The 16,897-nt window shown below is 45.8% G+C and overlaps 1 long non-coding RNA gene across 1 annotated transcript; it reads right to left on the bottom strand.

Moving 5' to 3' along the window:
• Window positions 1–5,707: 5,707 nt before the first annotated feature.
• LOC146194141 (uncharacterized) lies at window positions 5,708–11,332 on the bottom strand. The gene is made up of 2 exons (XR_014705430.1): window positions 11,160–11,332; window positions 5,708–6,209 (listed from the first exon to the last, which is right to left on the bottom strand). It is a non-coding gene; the product is annotated as an uncharacterized LOC146194141 (long non-coding RNA).
• Between the last annotated feature and the right edge of the window lie 5,565 nt (window positions 11,333–16,897).

The raw sequence follows: 16,897 nt of genomic DNA, 5'->3' as shown, positions 1-16,897 counted from the left end.
GCAGCCACTATATAATGCAAAACAAAGGCAATGTGTCATACTTACCGAGGCAATGTTTCCTTACACACAGCATGTTTCATGGCAAGGCTCCCACAGTTGTTGACAGGTTTTGCAGCACCAAAATGTTGACGATGTTGTCTGCCTCACATTCAGGCAGCATTCCTTTGATGGCAGATGATTGCTAGTGCAAAAGCAGTGCGATGATACAAGTGGAGCACCTGGACTGCGGGCGTTATAGAGCAAACAGCACTAAATGCAAGGAAAGAAAGTCTCCATTAAATCGATGCCTTTAAATCATGATAACAGCATACCACGGCTCTTCTCTGTTTAGTTAATCTATAATTTCAATTGAAAGCTGTCTCAAAAAAATGGACTAATTGCAACTCTATGTTACACATGGTATAACATAGCTGTGCAGGGCGGTGGGGCGATCAGTTAGCGTAACGACCGGAGAATGCATACTGATGTTTCATGCAGTCTTGATTTTGGAGCAAAGTGTCATGGTGCGAAGAACAAAATTAAAGGCATGCACGGGCGCCAAACGTGTGCTACACAACCGACGCGACTAGAGGTATGCACGGGCATAAATTTTGAGCCCGACCCGGGCCTCAAGCTACAAACCCGAACCCGGCCTGGAACTGAAATTGCCTGAGCCCACCCAGCTCTCACACTTCAGGCTCCGGCCCTGCTGGACATGCTATAACAAACCAGTTGTAAAGCCTACAAGTCGGCTTCCCTGTGAGGCAGGCATTCGTGCACAGTGGCGACAGAACCTGATTCAGGGATAATAGGTGCCGTACATGCATCTACCACAGTCCACGTACATGCGTCTACCACAGTCCACGCTGCTTGGGATGCAGTTCCCCACGCACAGGCAATTGTCAGAAAAAGGTTTGCGGGCATTCTTAACACTGGAATAAAGGGGGGACCACTGTCACGTAGGGGTCAAGAAAGAAAATTTAGAAAAGGGACAGTAACCGGAAAGGGTAATAGTGGGGCGACAATGCGCTCGCGAATAATACTGTGACGAATGGGCAAGAGGTGCGGGAATTACCCTACCCGTCAGGCGATGTGCTAGCACTGTACCCAACTATTACCCCAAAGTCTATGCCGCCATTGTGCAGGAATATCTGCCGCACCGGGAAGCTGACGTGTAGGTTTTGCAACTGATCTATTGCAGCTGAAGCAACGATACAGAAAGAAAAAAATAGGCGACAATCCCTGGCGATGCATCGCGCGACGACGACGCCAACGCCTGTCGCTGCCGCTGGTGCACATATCACAGAGTGAAGGACCTCAGCGACAGAGACGCGTTTTCAGCCTTGCTTTGTTAGCGCCGCCTCTAGGTTTGGTAAATGAGTACAGTTACGCTATATCCGGTTTCTTGCACTAAACAGCAACACTGATGAAATTTCTTGAAAAGCGTTGAACCCCCCCCCCCCCCCCCCTCCAAAAAAAATGGTCCCAGCGCAGCGGCGTGCTACTATACTGCGATGCAGACATGATTCAAAGCAGTGGCGTTTTTCTGCAACTTTCGAAAATTAGCAATATCTAGCCACACTAGCCTATTTTGTTTTGCAATACTACTAAACCAAGCTTTTACTAAACCTTCTCGATGCGCTCATATATACACGGATCAGACGAAATGAGCGTCTGCAGCATTTTCGCCCATACCGGACTAGGGAAACAAACTTTGCATGCGAAAAAAAAAACAAAAAAAAAAACAACGAAGGTGAGTACCACATAGCCTTTTGCGATTTGCTGCCGCGCGAGCTGATTCCAGCATCATCACCGATTTTCTAAAAACCCAGAACCTTAGCGACAGCGCCGAGCGGCAATGCTTTAGCGGTCCTAAGCGCACTGCGCATGGTGCTGCCGCGCGACTCATGCGGTTGGCGTTTTATCGCACCAGACACGAGAAAATATGCTATTGCCCGGACTCCGCCGACACCGCCCGAAGTCACCTTAGGGCACCCGAGCGGTCGAGCCATGCGACGGCTATACGCCGTTCCAGCCACTGTAACGCCGTAAATATCCGAAGTTGGCTTTTAGGGCTACGATGTCATGCAGTTGTTTACTTTAGAAAATCAGTAATCTGCAAAACAGTAACGGTTTAACTTGAAATAAGCTGCAAAATGATCGGCATCAAGTCGCGCACACTTGAGAACCACTTTTGAAAAGTTAAGAACGTAAGAAATATGCTAAAAGAAGACATATCTCCCTAGTACAGTGCATATTGTCACGTACACGGTGACTAAGGATACCAATGATAGCAGGGGGTAGCCCAGACACAACAACAAAGCAGCACAGACGCAAACGTGCAAGCGACACTTTGTCGTCCTCCTCAACTTCGTCCTCCTTTCACACCTCAGTCATGCGCCACCTGGCAACGCTAGGTGGCATTACCCCCTCCTTCAAAAAAAAAATGAGAAGGGCCGGTAAAAATGGTGTGTTAAGCAAGAGAGTGGTCACAGCGGGTGGCCATACGCTATCGGTGGTGGTACGGCTTCAGTCGTACAATGTGCACAATGTCCGAGCTGTGCTTTCGACGTTTTGGTTGTGTGGCACCGTCTGGGATGACTTCATAACTGAGGTCACTCACACGGCGCAACACTTTGTACGGCCCGAAGTAGCGGGAAAGGAGTTTATCTGACAAGCCTGGACGGCGAACTGGTGTCCATACCCAGACTTGATCTCCAGGCTTGTAGTCAACCTGGCGGTGCCGGAGGTTGTAACGGTGCGCGTCAGTGGTCTGCTGCTGCCCAATGTGCACACGGGCGAGCTGGCGGGCTTCCTCAGCGCGGATGACATATTGCTGGGCATCTGAGGATAGCTGGTCATCATCTGGGCACGGGAGCATGGAATCGAGCATGCTCTGAACTTCGCGTCCGTAAACAAGTCGAAATGGTGTGAAGCGCGTTGTCTCTTGTAAGGCTGTATTATACGTAAATGTGACGTACGGCAGCACCTCGTCCCAGGTCTTGTGCTGCACATCGACGTACATTGCCAACATGTCCGCAATCGTCTTATTCAATCTTTCTGTAAGGCCATTGCTTTGTGGATGGTACGCTGTGGTCTTGCGATGGGCCGTGCAACTCAGCTCAAATATGCGGTCGATCAGCTGTGAAGTGAAAGCTGTCCCTCTGTCGGTAATAACGTAGGAAGGGGCGCCATGCCGCAAGACTATGTTGCGCATGAAAAACTCTGCTACTTCGGAAGCTGTGGCATGAGGGATTGCCTTTGTCTCAGCGTATCGAGTCAGGTAGTCAGTAGCGACTACTATCCATTTGTTTCCGGCCTGCGACAAAGAGAAAGGGCCAAGGAGATCCATTCCAATTTGGTCGAACGGAATGCGGGGTACTTTAACGGGCTTGAGAAATCCGGCAGGCTTCTGGGGCGGTGTTTTACGGCGCTGGCATTCGCGACAGCTTCGTACATAGCGTTTCACAGCTGCGGAGAGTCCTGGCCAGTAATACATGTTGCGCACTCGAGCAAGAGTCCGTGAGCAACCCAAATGACCAGACGTTGGTTCATCATGGGAAGCAAGGAGAATATCCTCACGGAGCTCGCATGGCACTACCAGAAGATAAGTTCTGTCTTGGCCCTGGGAGTTTCTTTTATACAAGACGCCTTGCCGTATGCAGAAGGAACCAAGGTGCCGAGATAGGTGTCGAGGCAGGGTCGTATCACGCCCTTCCAGATAATCGATGAGTGGAAGGATGTCTGGATCAGCTCTTTGTCGATCCCTGAGCTCAGATGCGCTGAGGGCTCCTAGAAAACCGCTATCGTTATCGGCTGTAGTATCGCCAGTGTCAACGGGTGCTCGTGACAGCGTGTCGGCGTCTTCGTGTTTGCGGCCGGACTTGTAAACAATGGTTATGTCAAACTCCTGAAGCCGTAAACTCCAGCGTGCAAGTCGTCCAGATGGGTCTCGCAGATTTGCCAGCCAGCACAAACAATGATGGTCGGTGACGACTTTAAATGGCCGGCCGTAAAGATAGGGGCGAAACTTCATAGTAGCCCATACGACCGCCAGGCATTCCTTTTCTGAGGTGGAATAGTTCATTTCGGCACGAGAGAGAGTGCGGCTAGCATAGGCTATTACTCGCTCAAACCCGTCTTGGTGCTGAACAAGGACCGCGCCAAGACCGATACTACTGGCGTCAGTGTGCACCTCAGTGTCAGCCGCGTCATCGAAGTGCGCCAGAACAGGGGATGTTTGAAGGCGCTCACGAAGCAAAGAGAAGGCCATCTGCTGCTCAGAGTTCCACACAAAGGAGGTGTCCTTCCTTGTAAGGCGCGTCAGAGGTTCTGCGATCTGAGAAAAGTCCGCAATGAAACGCCGATAATATACGCACAGGCCGAGGAAGCGCTGAACAGCCTTCTTATTAGCTGGAACGGGAAATCGTGCGACGGCAGCAGTCTTATCGGGATCCGGGCGCACCCCATCAGCGCTTACAACACGGCCAAGGAACTTGAGTTCTGTATACCCGAAGTGGCATTTCTGGGGCTTCAGCGTGAGATCAGCAGAACGGAGGGCTTCCAGGACAGCTCGAAGGCATTCGAGGTGTTGATCAAATGTTTCGGAAAAAACAACTACGTCGTCCAAGTACACAAGACAGATCTGCAACTTGAGGCCAGTGAGGACGGTGCCCATCATCCTTTGGAATGTAGCTGGGGCAGAGCACAATCCAAATGGGAGTACTTTGAATTCATATAAGCCATCTGGAGTGACAAATGCGGTTTTTTCTCGGTCTCTTTCGTCTACTTCGATTTGCCAATATCCGCTTTTTAAATCAATAGATGAAAAATACTTCGCACGTCGCAATCTGTCCAGTGACTCATCGATGCGCGGCAACGGGTATACATCTTTCTTTGTCACATTATTCAATTTCCGATAGTCGACGCAAAATCGAAGAGTGCCGTCTTTCTTTTTGACCAGGACTACTGGTGAAGACCACGGACTTTGTGAAGGCTGCACAACACCATCATCCAGCATCTCCTGAACCTGCGTCTGGATCACTTCTCGTTCTTTGGCAGACACACGATAAGGCTGCTGTCGTATTGGGCGAGCGTCGTCATAAGTAATGATGCGATGTTGTGTGATGGGCGTTTTACGAACCTTCGAGGAAGAAGCAAAGCAGTGCTTGAAGTCTAGCAGCAGTTGCTCTAAGGTCCGCCGTTTCTCCTTTGACAATATATATAATTTATACACCCAGGCAGCACACCAACATCGCACCAATCCCGGCCCAACGTCGACAAAAATTGGTACCAACATTGGCGTAACACTGGCTTTTTGAGAAATTACTACATTTTTATATATTGGTCCGGCTTATATGCCAACATTGCACCTGTCTTGGCACTGCCAACATAGGCTATCAGCTGGCCGTGCCCCTATTGTCACGTATTGGCATGCCACTAGTATTCATTGGCCCAACTGACATTGGCAATAAACCGGCCGTGCCGCTAGTATCATATATTGGTATTTATTGGCATGCAACAAGTATTCATCGGCACACGTGGCCTGCCACTGTTAAGCCACCTTTAGCCATGCAGTTATTTCACCCTTGCCCTTACTGCTGCCATTTGCTTAACTGTCACTCTGATAATTGTGGTTTTCTTATGCAGTCATTTCCCAATACCACCTTGCATGTCATCTCCCTAAGGAGCCATAAAAACCATGCAATTAAATGAGGCAAGCAAAATATTTTCCGAAAACATTTTATTGAGAGCTCATATACATGTAAATGCCACAAGGACATCAGAGGGCCAAAATGCAGTGCAGGAGGCATTGGATACAGGGTTAATATGGGAGAGGCTAGTAGGTGTAATTGGAAACAGGGCACTAAGCAGCACATGACCAGGTAGTGCAGGTAGAGGTGATTGGGTGCAGTGTGCATTGGTCATGATGGAAGGGGCTGGACATGTTGAACAGGGTTGATGCACTATAGCCTTGTAGTGCGAGAGGTGTTGCAGGAATAGGAGGCTGAGCATGGGTGCATTTCAGGGCAGTGTCCACCATGGATGGAAAATGGCAGTGGACTGTGTTGAGCATGATAGTTGGCAGTGAAGGGTCAATGGATCAAGTGATGAGGTTGAGGGGGCGGGGGAAGCACATGGCCCAGGTAGTAAGCTGGGCACCCCGCAGGAAACAACCGTTCAGGAACAGTTTGTTGAGGAGATTGGTCCGTGGGTCTTACAAATGACATCTGCACAGAAGACAAGCATATATCACAATAAGATCTAAACTCACCTTCTCAACACTTATCCAAACACATATTTGAAGTCTGGGTGCTCTATACGATCGAGTACAAAATACAGAACCCCGCTATAGTAAAACCTCTGATATAGTAAAGTGAAACTGAAGTCCCAGTTCATCTTCCATAGGCAACTGTACATTTTCCCCCTTTATAGTAAAGATGTTTTTGGTAAAAATCGGTCAAAGTGCTTCTGACCCTGGCGACGACTCCCGCGCACTACCTAGAGTCGCGAAGACAAGACTTTTTGTATTTGAAAACAGAACAATAACCCCGAGTGTTCGTTTAGGTGGCTTTACTACTAGCCGTAGCAGCAGTCAGATGAAGCCTACTTTACAGAAGCCTTGGAGCCGTGAGGGAAAGCGCGCAGCGCGAAGAAAAAAGTAAAGCTGTCTACAAACATAGCAGGGAGGCAGCGTGTTCCATTCAGGAAGTAAAGGAGTAAACGTGCAGCAAGAAATAGGGAAGGGAAAGAAATGGGTCAACATACACTGCAATGCGCAGTACAAATCATGAGGCAGTGGTGGCAGAAAGTGGAGGTGCAGCGAGTAAGGTCTTACAGCACTTGAGTGCCATGCGAATTTATTACTTATTGCCTTTTAAAAGACAGAGCAAAAAGGGACACTATGTTCATGCAAGGCTTTAGTTTTTACATGAAATCGAACTTGGTTGCATTCGTAACCACGTCTTCATGCTTCAAAGGTACTTCCACAAGATGTAGAGAAATTTTATAATGAAAAATTACACAAAGAGATGATAAAAGCGAGATGGAAGGTATATAGGTTTTGTTTTCATTAAGCAACAAGACGTGTTCAGTAAGTGCCTATTTAACTACTAGACAGCACTTTCAGGACCATGTCATCACAGACCACTGATACAGTAAAGACCATGATATAGTAAATATTTTCGCTGGCCTCAGTGGCTGTACTATAAAGGGGTTCTACTGTATATATTGAAGGCCTATTGCCACACATTCTTCTTTTAGAGCACTTTGCGACAGGTTTCTGGGCCTGCAAAGGCATGCAGCATCTTATGACGTAGGGATGATAAACCTATATGCAAAATAATATCAATTCCAGATACAAAAGAAAGATATTTGGAAGTAAAAACCCGCTTCCGGCAAACCGATAACTTCAGGTAGATGCTTAGTGTTCATATAGAATTACAGTTCCTGAAAATCTGACGGTTCAGGCTCCAGAACTTTCAATTTTTAAAAAATTCTTAAACATTCCTGCAATAGACAATATGGATTACTAAGCATGCAAGACTGGATGATATTAAAGAACACATTAAAGAATATTTTTCTGCAGTACACCAGTTACAGGCACGCATACATTACTGCGGCCAGAATAAAGAAATAATTGCCCTGACAGAGTCAATCAAGCTATCTTCAATCGGCTAACTGAGGGAGATGTGTAGATCGCAGATATTCTCAAGGCTGTGTACGCATATAATATTCTCAAGATAACCGTACCATTTCAAGTTCCAGCTTTTTAGTTTTCACAGCTTTATTGCTTGCTGCATTCTACTATCAACAATTGCCTTAATTGTAATGTACCAAGGAATAGTTTTCATACAGTGCTCATTATAAATTAAAGATACCAGAACAACATGCACACAAACAAGAAAAAAAGAACGGGACAGAGCGCCATTCACAACTGATTTATTGTGCAGAATAAAGTACATATATATCTCACTGCCGGCATATGCGCAAAGAACCCATTCAGCATCATGTAGTTAAAGATACGATATGTTCAAGAAGCCCATGCCTCATACCACAGACTCTTTCTCTGAGAAAGCATTTCTTGAACATAGCTTATGTTAAACTACATGATGCTGAATGTGATGTAGCTGAATGTGTTCCTTGGGCATGTGCCTGCAGTGAGATATATACGTACTCTGTTCTGCACAATAAATCAGTTGTGAGTGGAACTCTGTCCCGTTTTTTTCTTGTGTGCATGCATTGTTTTGGCGCCTTCAGTTTATAATAAATAAACACGAACAAGCCCAACAAGAAGTTCTAGTAATCATACAGTGCATGCTTGTTCAGCTAAAATTATTACAGGCAGCCTGCAATGAGCAATTGAGCAAGTACTAGAAATTTACTTTGCATAGGCAGGAAAATGTTATGCTAGATCTGAGTACAATGATCTTGTACTTCCTTATCAGCTAGCAGCCTACCAGGTATGCATTTTCCCTCATCACAGCTAATCATATGGCCATACCATCGGCAACCTTCCACGTGCAAGATTATATTCAGTTAGGCATACATGGGTGATTTTATGTCCAGGTAACAGGTGTGGTGCTCGGGCATCTGATTTCTTAAAACCAATTCATAGTAGTTGTTGGTATAGAGAATAGTAATCTGCCTGAATATCTGAGGCCAAATATTATTTTCATTGCTTAAGCACACCATAAAATACAATGCTTGATGTGACTATGGGATCATAAAAAAACGATACATCTAGCATGACAGTGATTTTTCACTTTCACCCTATCACAATAAGTTCCTTGAAAACCCAGTTTAATCCTGAGCTGAAAAGTTGTCTCGCACACATTTTACATTTCAGTATCTATAAAATGTTGCTATTTTGTGAATATATTTCAAAAACAAAATTTCTTAACACTCACAAATTGTTTTTTTTTTTCAAAAATGGACAATATTTTGTACTCAAATTAAAAATAAGATTGTGTCTGGAGAAATAGTACTGTTTGCAGAACAAAACAGCACATACGCAAGAAAGCACCAATATCACTCAAATTTAGTGTGAAATACACGAAATGAGAGTTCACCTAAAATTACAAGTACAATAGCCCTGTTTACATGGACTCGACAGCACCGGGTTGAATCAGCGTTGAGTAAGCAAGGTCATTATTCTCGACCCGGCTGATGTCTACATGAACTCGCTTTCTAGTGAGTAAGTATCGTAGCAGAGCGTTGCATCGAGATTCGAAGTTATTGTGCAAGTTCTTACTCTTATTTGATCCCATTGCCTTTTACTATCGAGAGCTTCGATTATTTTTTATCGTTGATGAGCGCTAAAAAGCATTCATTTCGAGTGACGCTCGTCGCCGCTCCAGAGGCTTTTTCATAGCCCAGAGTTCCCCATAACTAGACTCCCTGACTGGACAGCGTCTACATGCCTTTAGATAAGCGGGTCAAGCGAATTAACCTATCTCCTGCAAGCGAGTTAACGCAACCCGCTCCGCCGCCTATTTTACTCGACCCGACTGTGTATACATGAACCCCAGAACTGATTTTTCACTCGACAGATGTACTCGACCCAATACTGCCGAGTTCATGTATACAGGGGTGGAACGCACGTGTAACAAGTAGCAATGCTGCTAAGAATCCAATCTGCTTTCTTCTGGCTCCCCATCCAGTTTTCTAAAAAAATATCTTGTCTGACAAAGAAGGATATTTGGAGTTAAGCAGCTAAGCAACACAAGATCCATATGCTTGCTCTAACGCATGACTTCTCAGTGCACTTACAGTTGCAATTTGCTTGGTCATGTGGCAGTTCACTAAACCGTCTGACTAGACATGACAATCAAAAAAATAATCGGCGGATCATTTCTACATTTATTTAGACATGTAAAAGCTTTTTGGTTGTTGACTTAGCATTTAGAGACTGCGGGAGTTTGGCAGTTTTATACGTCTTATTTCGTTTGGCAGTTGCAAGGGGATGTAGAAGAAGAAATATGAGTAGGGAATATAAGGGGTGACAACATCCCGAAATGAAACTAATGGACCAATGATGCACACTGCGTATCTTAAGTGACGTCACTGGTAACATCAAACACAGAAAATCGTCCTTGAGTATGACAAATTTGAAGCCCAGGAGGTGAGTTGGTTGTGGGCAAGTAGTTGGTAAAGGGCAGTCCCCCTGAGAGGTAGGCGGCAAGATCACTGCTACCCATTATGGGGAAAGCCCTAGCAAGCATGCAGGCAAAGGTGCACAAATATAAGAGCAATAAATGCACAAGGAATGCACGCCTGAATGAGCAGCTGCACTAATAATTTCCTTTTGTCTTGCAGCCGACCCCTCCTGCACTGTAAGCTAGTCTGCTCTGTTTTCCGAACACCGAAGCATATGCAAAAACAAACAGAATGTCCTCTAAAATTTACAAAATTTGCACGAGTATTGCATGATGATCTCCTTGCTGCAAATGTCTTGCTCTAGGGTTACAGAATAAATTCATTGCAGCTGCGAATAAAGCGAGTTGGGAGCTAATGGCAAATCTCAATGGCTCGGGGAGAGAATTAATTGTAATTGTCACTTTGAGCAAAGTAAATAGCCTGGTTTAGATCAAAGTAATATTACATCTACATGACTGAAGCCAGTGTAGGCAACCAGAAATGTACAAGCAGTCAGTAACTGCATGTCTGTATGAACACATACATACAGTGCAGGCAGCAGTAATGAAGGGAGAGTGGAAGGCAAATAACCTGAGCAATACTTAATGGCTTTCTTCTCTGAAACCTCAATACAGGCTTCCTGCGAATTCTTGTAATGCAAGCATAATCAAGTATGCTAAATATTCCATCACTTAAAGCACCTGCTTTCCCGTGTTACGCAAATGACAACTACTTCGTCAGTTCAACAAGCTATGTCTGTTATTGTGCCATTACACCACAGGTTCACTCAATCATGCCTCAACTTGAAATAGTCACATACTGTTGAAATAAAGCTACGAAATATAGCACCAGCTATTAAAGCACTGCCAGGGACATGAAGGATATTATTTTCTGCATACTGTGGGCAAGACTTCTGAACAAGTAAGTCTTGAGCTAAAAAGCTAGAAAAAGTCATATAGCATGCAATCATATAGCGAAAAGCCAGCAGAGCCTTTTTTAAAGCCTTTATATAAAGCAAAACAAAGGCAATGTGTCATACCTACCGAGGCAATGCTTCCTTACACACAGCATGTTTCATGGCAAGGCTCCCACAGTTGTTGACAGGTTATGCAGCACCAAAATGATGATTATGTTGTCTGCCTCACATTCACGCAGCACTCCTTTGATGGCAGATGATTGCTTGTGCAAAAGCAGTGCGATGATACAAGTGGAGCAGCTGGACTGCGAGCGTTATAGAGCAAAGAGCCCGAAATGCAAGGAAAGTCTCCATTAAATCGATGCCTCTAAATCATGATAAAAGCATACCACGGCTCTTCTCTGTTTAGTTAATCTATAATTTCAATTGAAAGCTGTCCCAAAAAAGTACTAATTGCAACTCTATGTTACACATGGTATAACATAGCTGTGCCAGGCCGGTGGGGCGATCAGTTAGCATAACGACCGGAAAATGCATACTGATGTTTTATGCAGTCTTGATGCTGGAGCAAAGTGTCATGGGGCGGAGAACAAAATTAAAAGCATGCACGGGCGCCAAACGTGTGCTACACAACCGACGCGACTAGAGGTGTGCACGAGCATAAATTTTGAGCCCGACCCGGGCCTCATGCTACAAACCCGAACCCGGCCTGGAACTGAAATTGTCTGAGCCCACCCAGCGCTCACATTGAAGGCTCCCGCCCTGCTGGATATGCTATAACAGACCAGTTGCAAAACCTACAAGTCGGCTTCCCTATGAGGCAGGAATTCATGCACAGTGGCGACAGAACCTGATTCAGGGATAATAGTTAGGTGCAGTACATGCATCTACCACAGTCCACGCTGCTTGGGATGCAGTTCCCCAAGCACAGGCCATTGTCAGAGAAAGGTTTTCAGGCATTCTTAACACTGGAATAAAGGGGGGAGCACTGTCACCCTAGGGGTGAAGAAAGAAAATTTAGAAAAGGGACACTAATCGGAGAGGGTAATAGCGGGGCGACAATGGGCACGCGAATGATACTGTGACGAATGGGCAAGAGGTGCGGGAATTACCCTTCCCGTCAGGCGATGTGCTAGCACTGTACCCAACTATTACCCCAAAGTCTATGCCACCATTGTGCAGGAATGTCTGCCGCACCGGGAAGCTGACGTGTAGGTTTTGCAACTGATCTATTGCAGCTGAAGCAACGATACAGAAAGAAAAAAAATAGGCCACAATCCCTGGCGATGCATCGCGCGACGACGACGATAACGCCTGTCGCTGCCGCTAGTGCACATCGCACAGAGCGAAGGACCTCAGCGACAGAGACGCGTTTTCAGCCTTGCTTTGTTAGCGCCGCCTCTTCGTTTAGTAAATGAGTATAGTTACGCTATATCCAGTTTCTTGCACTAAACAACAACACTGATGAAATTTCTTGAAAAGCGTCGAGCCCCCCCTCCCCCCTTCCCCCCCCCCCCCCGCCCCCCCAAAAAAAATGGTCCCAGCGCAGCGGCGTGCTACTATACTGCGATGCAGACATGATTGAAAGCAGTGGCGTTTTTCTGCAACTTTCGAAAATTAGCAATATCTAGCCACACTAGCCTTTTTTGTTTTGCAATACTACCCTACCAAGCTTTTACTAAACCGTCTCGATGCGCTCATATATGCACGGATCAGACGAAATGAGCGTCTGCAGGATTTTCGCTCATACCGGACAAGGGAAACAAACTGCATGCAAAAAAACAAACAAAAAAAAACAACGAAGGTGAGTACCCCAAAGCCTTTTGCGATTGGCTGCCTCGCGAGCTGGTTCCAGCATCATGAGCGATTTCTAAAAACTCAGAACCTGGGCGACAGCGCCGAGCGGCAATGCTTTAGCGGTCCTCAGCTCACTGCGCATAGTGCTGCCGCGCGACTCATGCGGTTAGCGTTTTATCGCACCAGACACGAAAATATATGCTTTTGCCCAGACTCCACCGACTCCGCCCGAGGTCACCCGAGGGAACCCGAGCGGCCGAGCCAAGTGACGGCTATACGCCGTTCCAGCCACTGTAACGCCGTGAATATCTGAAGTTGGCTTTTAGGGCTACGATGCGACGCAGTTGTTTATTTTAGGAAATCAGTACTCTGCAAAACAGCAACGGTTTAACTTGAAATAAGCTGCAAAATGATCGGAATCAAGTCGCGCATACTTGAGAACCACTTTTGAAAAGTTAACAACGTAAGAAATATGCTAAAAGAAGACAAATCTCCCTAGCACATGGCTTACGCAGCCTGCAGCAACAATGAAATGTAAGACAACGCTTGTAATTTAAAAAATGCTCAATCTAAGAGGCTAATATTTTGCTCCAATATACACAAACGCTTTATAAAACCTGAATGGAAAAATTTGAGAACTTACATGGAATATTTCTTGAAGAAAGAAGCATTTTCCGTGCGCGGTGCCACCGAACGTCGAGCCGAGCGAACGAGCAGCCGTTGGATGGACGAAAGAACGGAGCGCCCTCTTTGAAACAAAATACAACTGCCGCCGTCATGCCGGCTAAGCGATTGTCACGTCATCCTTCGAGCTTTTTAGTAATCGCTTTTTCAGCAGATCGATGGTCTCGGTTTTGTACCCTCCGTTTAGCAAGCGTTTCCTAGATGACAGGACTTGAATCAGTCTTGAACGATGCGCTGCTGTTGCTGCTCATCTATGTAGGGCTCTGTACCAGCAGCGAAGCGCGTCGTCGTCCTGGAGAGGCGCCTAGCTGTTTTGTTTACAACACCCAAACCTGTTCAAGTTGTATTTTGTGAATGCTGTGTTCTACTACGAATAGTTTGCTCACTTTTAGCATACCAACGAAAATGCTTTCATACAATAGTGCTCAATCGAGTGGAATATTTCAATCACCCTGAAATGAGGATTTGAAGCAAGTTTGTTGAAAATTATTGAGCTAAGCATCTCAGTACCACGACTTGCCACCTCTTTATAAAGTAGTTGCATACGATGCTTACATTTTTTCTCATATATCCGCACCGTCAGCATCATTCTATCTGCTAGATTAGTCGTTTGTTGGCCCGATTCATTAGGCGCTTGTTTCTTTCTCAGTTTAGTTTCTTGCGTATATTTTATTGGCCAAGAAAATGCGGTAAAAGCACATTTCTCTATGCAACCTGTTGTGAGAGCCCGGAAATGTTTGAAAGAAGTCTCCAGTCTGTTAGCGTTTGTCTTTTTATTACTGCGCAATTCCTTCCCCTGGGCGGCGGCCGTCCGCCCCTTGGACCCTGAGTGGTGCGTCGACGCGTCCACCGATTTGGCGCACCTGCGTGGATTTCGACGCGCGTGTGCAACCTCGGACCTTGCTCGCATCGCATGCGGTGAGAGAGAGCGATCGGGGAACGACAGGAGTGCGAAGTGCGCGAGGACGGGGTTGAGCGGTGCGTCAGCACGGAGAGCAGGCGTTGGAAAACTGTGCGAACGAGCGTGTGCGAAACAAAGATGTGTCATTGTAATCCAGTTGTCAATATACCCATTGTACCTTTTCGTATTTTATTTGTGTTTCCAGTCTTTTCTTTCACATTTTTTTTTTCGTTCAAATGCTAACAAGTCAGTTTACATGTGGGTATCTTTTCTCCATACACAATATTTGTAAAAAAAAAAAAAAAAAACTACCTTCCCCGCGCACGCCTGTAATTGTTCCACCACGGAGGTAGTTAGAGAATAAATAAGCTTTGATACCGAATTAAGCTTAATTGTAAAACAACGACTGCTTTATTTAGTTTTTGAACTCTACAGTTATTCCTTGTTGCCATATGTAGCGCAAGCATTGTATTGCAGTGAACGACGACGGAATCGCGAAATTGGGGGTGTGAATAAAAGCGGAGAAACGTTACAGACTTCTTTTTTTCGCACTTGTGCGAAAAAAAAGAACAAACAAACGAGAAATTCTAAAATTATGCTATCCATGCACTTGGCATGGCGTCGAATCAAAGCTGTTCTGCTTAGCTGCCGCTCTTGTATACTGGCCGCTACACGAAGCTATTTTGTGTTCCTATGAAATTCAGTGTGACAAAGCCCCCCGCGAATATATTTCGCGTTTCAAGTTCTTGTGAAATGTGGAAGCCGGCCCGCCGCCGTGCCGCGGGCGACTCTATAGCTGGCTCTGCGATCCTTTTTGCCACTGCAGTGATTTGAATATTCGCGGCTTTTTTAGCAAATAGCTGGCGTACTCGTTTGCCGAATGAGTGTTTCAAGATAATCATAGAGCATTTACCAGTACCGTATGTGTGCGATATTCCATCAGTGATTAATGCGCCATGGTCATTGTAGTCGTATTTTTGATTTTACACGTATGGAATGGTCTACTCTTGCAAACCCTAAGACGTCAGTTACGCTAGCTGCACGTATGTCAAATAGGTATATGAAAGAAATAGAGCCTTAAAGTATAGCGGCTGACGCACTGCGTCGTAAATTCCCGCCCGGGCGGCGGCCGTGTGCACCTTGAACCACACGTGGAGCGTCAGGGCCTGCGTCTTGGATTGCATCGCGCAGCGTGTACCCCGACAACCCCACCTGCAGAGCGCATCCACTCGGGCAAGTCGGCGCCGCTGTTGCTGGCGCCGTGCCTCAATGTTTTTCTTCCTTTGTTTGTGATGTTTTCAATGCACCCTAGCAAGCAGCGAACAGAGCGTCCATATTTCGGCGCGAGTGAGTGCCCTCAGTGGACTGGAACAGAAGTGCGCGGTGTGTCGTCAACAACAGCGGACGGTTGAGAAAAAACAAATGTGCGAACGAGTGCGATGAAGAAAAGTAAAACTGTAACACAGTTATTTGTTTCAGCATAACCTTAATATTATTCATACTGAGATTGTACGTGCAGTGTTTTCTCTCCATTTTTTTCTAATACTTCACTTCTTAGAGCGACAACGAAGCAGGAAGCGTCGATACGATTTGCCATATGTGGGAACGTTCATGCATGTTTGGACCGACGTTTAATTTACCGCTCAATAACCCAGATTTAATTTAGATCACCATTGTTGAATCGTTTAAGCGAAAGTATGTGCTGCGATGCTTCGTATTCGTATAACTTGAACGGCCAAGTGTATTTTTAAAGTGTATTTCGATGGAAGCGCGCTCGCCATACTCGATCTGAGTCACGTACGAGCCTTAATAGGCCGACGCTTATCGCTCATTAATTGCATCGCACTGCATGCGTGTCCTGCGGTAATCGTCTGTTTGAAGCCACTGTTGTTAAAACTGATACACTCGGGGGCAAAGAAATCTGCTAAAACTTTTGGAATTCTCTTCACCCAGAGCAGCAGGAATCGCCACGGGAGCAGCCATGGAAGAACCTAGACCATTGCCGAATAGAATACAAAAAATAGCAACCATTGCCTATGCACGATATATGACATGTCGTTTTGATTCTTTCTGATCTCTCGGTCGGCGTGGAGCTATTTATCGCCGCCGCCACCCGGACCAGCAAACGGTGGTGAACTTATTTGATGCCGTTGACCGATCGTCGGTCTCATCCAAATTCGTCACAGTATACATGTGGATTGATTACAGTGCCAGCTTAAGTCAATGAAGATCTAGTGTAAAAGAACATGGTGTAATCCCAAGCAACATCAACAACAGCTAGGTGGAATTAAAGCAAACACGACGGAAACCAGCACCGCGGAACTATAACTATTTAAACACAAGATTTCCGAAGCATTAAAAATTGCAAAGGTAACTTGAAAACTTCGATTATAACAGCACAGTTAACGACTCCAAGTATTAAATGAGCCTGCCAACCGCAAAAGCACGCTAATGCGGTTTCCCACGGAATATTTCCAGCCACA

This window comes from Amblyomma maculatum, chromosome 3 (assembly GCF_055883805.1).
Source record: "Amblyomma maculatum isolate TAMU_Amacu chromosome 3, ASM5588380v1, whole genome shotgun sequence".
NCBI lineage: Eukaryota > Metazoa > Arthropoda > Arachnida > Ixodida > Ixodidae > Amblyomma > Amblyomma maculatum.
Note: the sequence above shows the minus strand (reverse complement) of the source record. Positions and strands in the feature narration are given on the sequence as shown.